Genomic DNA, 9,468 nt, shown 5'->3' with positions numbered 1-9,468 from the left:
AAACATTCCACAAATATCAACAAGCCCCAAACCTAGCTCATGTCATGTCAGCCCACAAGTGAACCCATTTTCAGACTACCCATGGCAGTGTATATACCATTCGTTAACCAGACGCCCAGGGACCATCTCCGTTGCCTATGTGTCTGTTGCTGTCTAGTATCTTTGTCTTGGTCATACGACGTCACTGCCTTCTTTTTGTATTTAACATCACTAAGATCTGCAAACCTTCAAGGGCTTGGGACCTTTTGTAAGAATATCAAATGATGCAGTCACCCAAGGAGAACAACTTGGTGACTCCTTGAGAAGTTGAACATGGAATTTACCACGAGGCTCATCAGCTTCACTCCTGGGTATACACCCAGAGGTATTGAACCTAGGTTTCCAAACAAACTGTGTGCATTCGTGTTCATTCAAGCTCAGTACGTACAGGTGAGGGGATCCGAACAACTTAAGTACAGTCATCAGTAGATAAATGGATAAATAACACTTGGTATATACACGTGATAGAATACTACCCAGTCATGACAATATTGTTTCTTTGAAATTCAAACTGAACTGATAGTGTATTTAAATGGATGCCACCCTTTTCACCAAGCAAACCTGTCCCCAGCCCATAAAGAGTCACAAGGCTATTTGTTGAGGCTCTGATGTCATCTGACAGCCATACAGGTAGTGTCTCCTCCTTCTGGAGTGGCCCTGCCCCATGCCCACCACCAGAAAAGACTTTCATTTCTTTCTCTCTACCCTCAAATTGCAGACAGGCTGGACAGAAGGCCTGGCGACTGGCTAAGGCTCTGCGCAGCTCTTCACTAGGCCCACTGCCGTTTGGTTAGCATTGACCGTGTGTCCAGTGTCCTGGGCTTTGCCTGCCAGGATGCGACGCTGCTGCTGACAGCCTTGTGCATGTCTTGTGGACTATTGAAGTGATTCATCTTGTCAGTGCCCCGCCACCATCTCTTTCCAGATGCTCAGTCTCAGGCTGGCTGGCGTTCCTGGAACCCTCTGCTGGGGCAGCCATCTCTGGCAGTGCTCCTGTAAGCCACACTGCTATTTCTTCATCCTGATCTTCAATCTAAGCAAGAGCCTCCCTTCGGGGCTCCAATGACAGCAGTTTGCTTCAAGAGCACAAATTAAAGTGATGACACCAAGGGCATTAATGGTGTTAGCAGAGTCAACACGGAAAGCATCGCAGGCTCCCTACTTAATAAGAAGAGTGACTAGACGAGGCGCTGGCCTTGCAGGCAAACCTTCCTACCAAAGAGACTGGTGGGGAGAAAGGAGGAGGGGAAGAGCCTTGACCTGCCATTCAACTGCCACTGCCCAGCTCATCTGGCGTCCCTGTGGGGCTGCGGGAGGGAAGAGGTAAAGGTTAGGGACTCTCAGCAAATATTTGGCAGGCTGTTCCCAGTGCTGATGGCTTTGGACACAAGGTAATTCTGTACTGAAGGGCTCATGATCCCTGAGCAAATGCCTGACCTAACTGGTAACTCTATGGCTGAGCCAACCCATCTCCCTTGGGACAGGCAGGAAGGGAGAAGATGGATGGAGGTTTTGGTGAAAGAGCCTACCCGCTGGGTGATGCTTTCGTGTGTGTGTGTGTGTGTGTGTGTGTGTGTGTGTGTGTGTGTGTGTGTGTGAGAGAGAGAGAGAGAGAGAGAGAGAGAGAGAGAGAGAGAGAGAGAGAGAGAGAGAGACTTGGAGCATTGAGGTGTGTAGTATTTTGTTGTCTATAAAGATGCTTAAGGAAGAAACAGCACAGGTGCTGAACCAGAGGATAGGAGATGTGGTCTGAGCAGAGAGCTTGCTTAGTGTTGGATCTCAATTTGGATGGCACAGTGAATGAATGAACGAGTGACCCATCATTCAGTGGGTCCTCTGCCTCCATCCCATGGGACTCAACATGGCTTCCCGGAGAAGGACTTAAATAGAAGTCAGAGAGGTGAGCTGAGAGGCAAGGGAAGGGTAGATTCAGGCAGAAGGAACAGCATATGCAAAGACATGAAGGTAAAGAGGCTGTGACACAGCCAAGAAACTCCAGCATTTCCAACTAACTGGTGCTCAGAGCTCAGTGACTGACAGCTACACATGGTGCCGGCTGCAGAGTCCAGAACTAGATAAAGACCTTGGATCTTTCTGGAAGCTTCTGAATGGCTTTTAAATAGCAGAAAAGCAAGACCTGATTTGTATTTTGACCATCCCTGTGGATGTGAGTTTGTTCATTCTCATTATTAATGTATTTTTAAATGCATTAGTACCTACAATATCTAGATAGGCACAGTCCCTAACCCTAACATATATATGTGGCCATATATATGTAACGAAACAATTTCCTTGTAGTAACATATTCTCATTTCATTTCTGTTACTGTGGTAAAATACCTTGATCAAAACCACCACCACCACCACCACAACAACAACAACAAACAAGCACAGGGGAAGTTTATTTGGGTCACAGTTTCAGGTCACCTCAGGGAAGTCAAGGCAGGAGTTCGAGCAGTGCTTATATTCAATGAGGTTTCATCACTTTTACAGACTTCACGGCTCAGCCTAGGCAATGGTGCTGCCCATAGTGGGCATCAATGAACACTGAAGAGGAGACCATCTCCACATTAGGCCAGCTATGGTAGCACATGTCTATAATCCCAGTGTTCCCACATCACCATGGAAGGCAGAGAGAGAGAGAGGGTGATCCTCTGAAGAGTAGCAAAACTGGCATATGCAAAGGCAAGCAAACAGAGACCTTGTCCCCACCGAGGCTGACCTCTGACCTCCTCCACATGCCAGGATTGTTCTGACTAGAACTTTGGTAGCAGGACATGCTTCCAGCATATTCAGGGAACCTGTGGGAGATGCACGCTGTGACTTATGCTTGGTGAGTCTCCCGCTCTCGCAGGTATGAAAGCCAGAGATATTTGTTTGCTCACCGCCCAGTCATTCATCACAGACACCCTCAAGACAGCAGCTACAGCCAAGCAAACTGGCTGTCACAGCTTCCCATGAATGATGCTCAGAGAAACAGAATGTTCTATTCTTTATCTCTTGAGAAAGAAGTTACCCCTGAGATGCCCAAAGATGAAGTCCACTCTTGTCTGACAGATCACACGCACTAGTCTAGGGAAGATTCCAGACAGGGTTGCATCCATTCTTGGACAAACTAGCCTGTTTAGTTTTTGCTTATCTGAACAAAATGGCTCTGAATTTGCATAATTAAAATGCGAATGTCTTTTCAGATCATAACAATGGGTAATTAACATTGTTATTTGTCAGCTGGGAAATATGTAAAGAAGAGGCTATCAAAGCCAGCCTTTTTATTTTAGGACAGTCAGGGCTAATTGAATCACCCCCAACTCAGTGGCAATGAATGAAAAGGACTCTAGGCAGTGCCAGCCCAGCTCCCAGGCAAACCGACGATGGCTGCTCGCTCCAGCAACCCTGCTCAGGATCAGAACCCCGACCCAGCCTTGAGAACAGCAGCCTGACAGCCTAATTTAGAAGCGTTGCTTAAAATCTTAATCAGAGCGTTGAAATTAACAGAGGCGAGTTTTGACACCATGTTTGCTGTTTATGGTTATCATTTTTAATAAACGTTAAGAATGTTTTCGCAGGTGTGGAAAAAGGCACCGCGTCCCCGAGACAGGCTCTCTTAGCTTTTTCAGGAAAAGAAAAATGTCACTGTGGAGAATGAAGATGTAACACATTCATCAGGGCCCGCCTTCCTTTTATTTTGTGCTTCACTGAAAGCTATCTGCTCTCCTAAGTCCATCTTCTCTGCACAAGCGATATCTTGATTGACACGTCTCCAAATAAGCTTGTGACTAGCTCTCCGTATTAACCTCAGAATAATTCAGATGTCAAATTACAGCTCGCAGACTCTCTGACTCCTCGTGAGTCCCAGAATGAATTTTTTAAATATTTGGGAGAAAAATATTAAATTTTGTTCAGGTTGGGTCAAAGTTCATATCATTTGGTAATAAAGAGCCACAGAGGGTGTTTGCCCAGAGTGGGTTGCATTGATTTTATTTTGTGCAACAGCTGCAGATCTGGGTGACCCTCCGTGGACTGTTCAGCGGTTGCTTGTGCTGCGGGCAGCTTTGCAGCTTTCGGCATTTTTTTTTTTTTTTAGTTTGCTGTGGATTTCCTTCAGGTAGAAAAGGAAACAAAGAGAGAGAGAGAGGGAGGGAGGGAGAAAGTTGTTTTGTCAACCGCCCAAGCGTAGGACTCTTGGCTGATGTCATCTCTAAATCTCTGAATATGCAGCTTTAATTGTGGCTCTCTGCAGAAGGATGCCTGTTTTCATTACCATTGCAAGGCAGTGCGAGGGGTGAGCCTGCATCCCAGTCTTGCAGAGTCTGCAGAAGCATCCTTGCAGGCACGGAGGCAAAGCGGCAGCGCTTGGTAGAGTGATAACGACCACTTGGCGGGGTATCTGTTGGATGCTCTGTAATGTGGGGCTGAGAAAACTCATTATTACCGGCTGTTTGTGTAGCTGTAAATATTTAACCAGGAATGCCACTACCTGCTTTGTGGAAAGGCTTGCTAATTATACCTGCCTCTCTCTATAATTACATATTGTTGTAAAATTCTATGATAATGACACAACTGTGTCTTTCTCGAGATGGGTAAATTTATACCAACTCCCGGCCCCGGAATTTCCATAAGCAATTAGCCTGCACATTTACATCCCTGTGTTTTCCCGTGATTTTATTGAAAGGAAAGATAATGAATTAAATCCAATTACAGCAAGGAGACATCTAGTAAGTTGATGCATATTTTTGTAAACAAAGCAAGGAGGAAAAGTGGGCTCCAGCCACCACAGTGAGAGTGGCGGGATAAATCAGAGACATTGGTCTGATGGCAGGGACCCTGGAAAACAGCCCCAGACGGAGAGTTCTCAGAACAGGATGCAGCTACATATTTCCAGTATGATGAACGCTGAGTGTTGCCCGTGGCTTGTGGCCTGATGACAGGTAGAACATCTCTATAAGAAAATAAGTTTCCACGGCGACCACAGCAAACCCATCGTTCCCAAGGTTTTTGTTGAGGAGGTTTGAGATGGAACCTGGAGCCCTGGCAAGAGGCGACAAACATCCCTGGGTTTGCTGTATGGAGTACAAATATCCCTCCTCTGGGGAATGTGGGTTCCCTGGGGAGTGCAGAATCTGCAGCATTTCTCCAGGCTGCATCTGCTTCACCCCAAGGCTCCTTCATCTGCTTTAATCAGGAAGCTGTTTATTCAAAAGACACAGAGCCAAAATGCTTGAGGAGCCAAACAAAACCCAAACACAGCAACACCAACAGCACCTTTTTTGTCCTCATCTTTTTTTTTTTTGCCCCCTCAAGATCTTTTCTACCCAGCCCCCTCCCCTCCCCCTCTGTATTAACTGCAAATGTCTCAAAATGTCAAGTGCAGGGAAGTGATCCTCCCTTTAGCAGCACAGGGGATGATCAGGCCCTGATTTCCTTGTCCTTTCAGATACAGGCGACATTCCCAGATTACAGGCTTTTCGGGAACAGTTTGAACCTGGTTGGTTCCATGATCCTGACTGCCCTTCCTAACACTTAAGTAAGCAGGAGGTTGGCGACGTTACCGCATCACAGAATAAGAGGTGCTGGCCTGGGCCAGGCTGGCTGAGGGCCCCCGGACTGATAAGTTGTCCTGCGGGCCTCTGCCAAGGGACTGCATCCACTTCGATTTCCTCTCAAGGGCCAGGCTGGAGTGTGGCTGTCTAACAGTCTGCTGTCGATACAGTAAAAATGCTAGCCTGTTCCACCTAATCCATTCTGAGCGAGAGCTTTTTACATAAACGCCCTGCTCCATTTCTTCATTTTCAGAAAAGGCAATCAAATAAGATTGAACCGCACGGGCCGCTGTACAGTGCATTTGTGCATGTTTTTAAAAGCACAGTGATTAATTTTGAGACACGGCATTTTGTGTTGTCTTTGACTGTTTTCTTCCTTGCCATTTTTTAAGAGCTCTGAAAATCAATGATATGCTTCACCGCCATCCATCTTTATATAGTAATAAATTAAGTGGGAGGTATTGATATTTTTGACTGAGCTTTTAAAATTTACATACTAATGACAACTATACTCTGGTGACTTGTGATTCCTGCGGGGGGGGGGGGGATGTACCGTTTCCTGGGGTGGGGGAAGACTTCCCGCCTGCCTCTTTACTCAGAGGTTTCCAGGTAGCTCAGACCCTGGGTCAGTGGAAACAGACTGTAAACCTCTAGGTTGAGCTCCTCTCTCTCCACATGCTAATCCAGAGCTGATTGACAGGAGACAGTGTTCTGGGGGGGGGGGGAGGGGGAGGGGGGAGGGGGAGGGGGCCGAGCACGGGTGCAGCAGGAGGGTGCCGGGTGCCGGTGAGGGTGCTGTTCACCAGATAGGGTAGGATGAAGTGGTCCAAGGTTTAATATTATGGAGCAGTTTCCCTTGACCTCCTTTGATACAACTTTAGGAATTTGGGAGAAGTCACCAAAAAAAAAAAAAAAAAAAAAATCCCATGTCCTTTCTATTCCTAAATGAATTTTTGCCATTGAGAGCCTCGCTGAAGCTGAACTTCTGGTGATTTCTGAGTTTGGGCAGTATGGACAACCTCTGCCTGCTTCCTCTGTTCTCCTCTTCCATCCAGAAAGGGTAGCTGCCCTAACATTGGTAGTCTTAAGCAAAGGTGCAGATGGAGAACAAGGCCAACGAGAGACTGGACTCTCTGGGCCTTATCCCCGCAGGCAGTGTGGCGGTGAGTCCCGCTGCTGCCACTGCCCAGGGGTGGGGGAAAAGCCACAAAATTGGTGCAAAGACCTCAACTTCCTTGACACAATTATTCTGGGGACTTGGAACAGCCTCGCCGTGCACAACAGTTTATTTGCCGAGATTAATTTGTCAGTAATATTGATTGTTGGGGGGGGGGGCTGCTTCATTCTATTTAAGATTTCACAAGGCACAGCAGAAGCTCAAACACGTGGTCTGTCCCTCTAGAATTTCCAGGATGTGGCAGAGGCAGTCAAAAAAGAGCCACAGCCAGAAACTTCTGTCAAACCAGATAGGGCCAGTCCAGTCCCCAGGGGGGAAGGAAGGGGGGCGGGGTGGGGGTGGGGAGAAGGGGGCGGGGATTTTGTTTACATTTTGCCAAAACTACAATATATTGTTCACCTGGGGAGTCTCTTCTTCTGCGTTGCAGGACCTTTTCAAAGTGGGTCACCCAGAGAGCGGGTATCCAGCATACAGCGAAATGAGTGGAGTGCTTCTGCAGTCATCCTGTAAATCGGTACTCGGATCATCGCAATATTAAGACTTCTGAAGGCTTGCGCCTCCGGTAGCCTGCTGCACGAAGTATGCCTAGTTCCACTCCTCCATCCAGGAAGTGCCTCAGCGAGAGTGTCTGGAAAGAAAGAACACCGGGAGAGGTGTGGTGAAGAGCCACTTTCATCAGCACGGCTTTTCGGGTGGTTGGGAGCCCCTCCTCCCCGCCCCCAGCGCGATCATGTTACACTTCCCTCAAATGCGCCCTGTTTGCCACTTCCTACCTCCCGCTTCTTTCTTTTCTTTGAGTGTTTTTGAAATAAAGAGTTGATTTTTTTTTTCTTCTCTTCCCTTCCAAATTGCGCTGCGAGGCAAATTCTTGAACGGTGTAATAGAAAATGTTAGACACTATTCCTTACCGTATCTATTGACATTTCGGATAGTTCTGACACTTTGATTTTTCTCAAAACATAGGGATCAAGCCTGGTTGCCTTATTGGACAGGAAGTCCCGATGAAAGCTCCTCCCTTATCTTCCTTTGTGTTTCCCCGGCTCTGTTTGCTCGTGGCTTTCTCTCTGAATATAATGGTGGTTTTCTTAAGCTGTCCAGGGAGTCGTTATTGCCTTACTAAATATTTCATGGAACTGAGCACACGGTACCTGCCAGCCATCTCGTATTTGTTGTCAAAAATAAAGGGTTCATCCTTGGGGGGGGGGGGGAAGAAAGAGAAGGTTTATTCTGTTGTTTTTATTTTAAAGTTTCTCACATGCAGCAAATGCACAAAGCCCCTGGAAGCCTAGGAGGGTGTCTTTCATTTGTCAGGGACAAGGATGGCCACTTATTTATTTATTTACTTATTTCTTTACAGCTTATTCAGGCGCGGCATGCTCTTTCCTCAGATTTTCAGCACTTGCTTCCTCGCAGTTCCCCTCTCCTATTTGTTCAGAAGGGAAAAGTTCAAAGCGGCTCTGTCAGCCGAGGGGAAAAGCTTGCTGCATACTAACCCTCCAGCGCCAGCCTGCAATGACCTTGAGAGAGAAGCACTAAACGGGGGCCCCCTTGCAAACCTGCATGTGTGTTTTGTTAGGCCAGGTCGGCAGGGGTCAGGGCTCACCTGAGGCCAGCAGCCGGCCTGCCTGCCTGAGCAGCAGGGTAATGCATTTTTAAAAGGGACATTCTCGCCTTTGAATGGGCTTAATATGGTCTCTGTTTAAAAACCTGTCAGAATCCCAAGCACACACTCCATAAAATATAAATAAGTACTTACTGTTTGCAGATGTTGCTTGTTTCTCATAATGTTTGTGTTTGAAGTCTCGCGTCCTCACTTCCTGTCAGCCTCCCTCTGCCTCTCTCCTCCTGGTTTCTGAAGGAGCAAGGGAACTTCAGAAACCCAATTTCCCAATGAAGACACTTTCTGTTACATCTGTCAGTGTCTCTGTCCCTGCCTCAATTAGCATCTCTCTCTCTCTCTCTCTCTCTCTCTCTCTCTCTCTCTCTCTCTCTCTCTCTCTCTCTTTCTTCTGGAATGAACTAAGGAAGGGACTGAGGAGACCCTATGCTGTCTTTGCTCTCTTTGCCTGGAGAAATTCCCAGATGGGGCCTCGTAGTCCCTTGCTGCTCTCCTCCCCTCAGAAGGCCTCCCTGGGAGCACAGGTGTCTAGTTGATTTCTCTCTGCCCACATAGGCCGTCTCTGACCCATGATCCCATGTCTCCGCCTCACAGCAGGCAGCTCCCACCTACCTGCTCCAAAGAGAGCTGATGTAGGCCCAGGAGTTTCTTTCTCTGTGTCTGTCTGGGTTAATCTCTTCTCTGACTCATTGTCTACATTCTTGCTTATGCCAAATGCCCTGTTGATGGTGATGGATAGATGGTGCATTTTTTTTTTAAAACATGACCAAGTCTCTGAGTGATATATTCCAGAGTCTTTGAGGGGTGAGGCATGAAGAGTAATTTCTATAAGAGTAATTATTGCTTCAATAGGCTTTTCTTCTGTTTGCCTGAATATATATATATATATATATAAATTTTATAAATATTTATTTATTTATTTATTTTTGGTTTTTCAAGACAGGGTTTCTCTGTAGCCCTGGCTGTCCTGGACTCGCTTTGTAGTCCAGGCTGGCCTCGAACTCACAGCAATCCACCAGCCTCTGCCTCCCGAGTGCTGGGATTAAAGGAGTGCGCCACCACTGCCAGGCTTATTTGCCTGACTATTTTTACTAT

The 9,468-nt window shown here is 47.0% G+C and overlaps 1 long non-coding RNA gene across 1 annotated transcript; it reads right to left on the bottom strand.

The window, feature by feature from the left end:
* Positions 1-4,685: 4,685 nt before the first annotated feature.
* On the bottom strand, positions 4,686-8,902 carry LOC311583874. Its single transcript, XR_014774699.1, has 4 exons — positions 8,512-8,902; positions 7,529-7,947; positions 7,155-7,383; positions 4,686-5,224 (listed from the first exon to the last, which is right to left on the bottom strand). It is a non-coding gene; the product is annotated as an uncharacterized lncRNA (long non-coding RNA).
* Positions 8,903-9,468: the final 566 nt, after the last annotated feature.

The sequence above is a fragment of the Acomys minous genome (genome assembly GCF_964271855.1).
Source record: "Acomys minous genome assembly, chromosome: 14".
Lineage (NCBI taxonomy): Eukaryota > Metazoa > Chordata > Mammalia > Rodentia > Muridae > Acomys > Acomys minous.
The sequence above is the reverse complement of the archived record's forward strand: the minus strand, read 5'-3'. Positions and strand labels throughout refer to the sequence as shown.